Genomic DNA, 293 nt, shown 5'->3' with positions numbered 1-293 from the left:
TCAACGAGATGAAGATCATCAGTACAACAGTGTGAAACCATCCGTTCAAGTAGGGTAACAGAATAATATTCTGTTATGCGAAACAGAATAGCGCAGATATATATATATATATATATATATATATATATATATATATATATATATATATATATATATATATATATATATATATATATATATATATATATATATATATAGGTCATGGAGGCTCTGAGATGACATGCATGATACAGTTTGAGGAGACACACATGCATGTGTATATTGAATCCCTCCCATCGAGTCGAAGTGGCTAG

This window comes from Triticum aestivum, unplaced genomic scaffold (genome assembly GCF_018294505.1).
Source record: "Triticum aestivum cultivar Chinese Spring unplaced genomic scaffold, IWGSC CS RefSeq v2.1 scaffold54444, whole genome shotgun sequence".
Lineage (NCBI taxonomy): Eukaryota > Viridiplantae > Streptophyta > Magnoliopsida > Poales > Poaceae > Triticum > Triticum aestivum.
The sequence above is the reverse complement of the archived record's forward strand: the minus strand, read 5'-3'. Positions refer to the sequence as shown.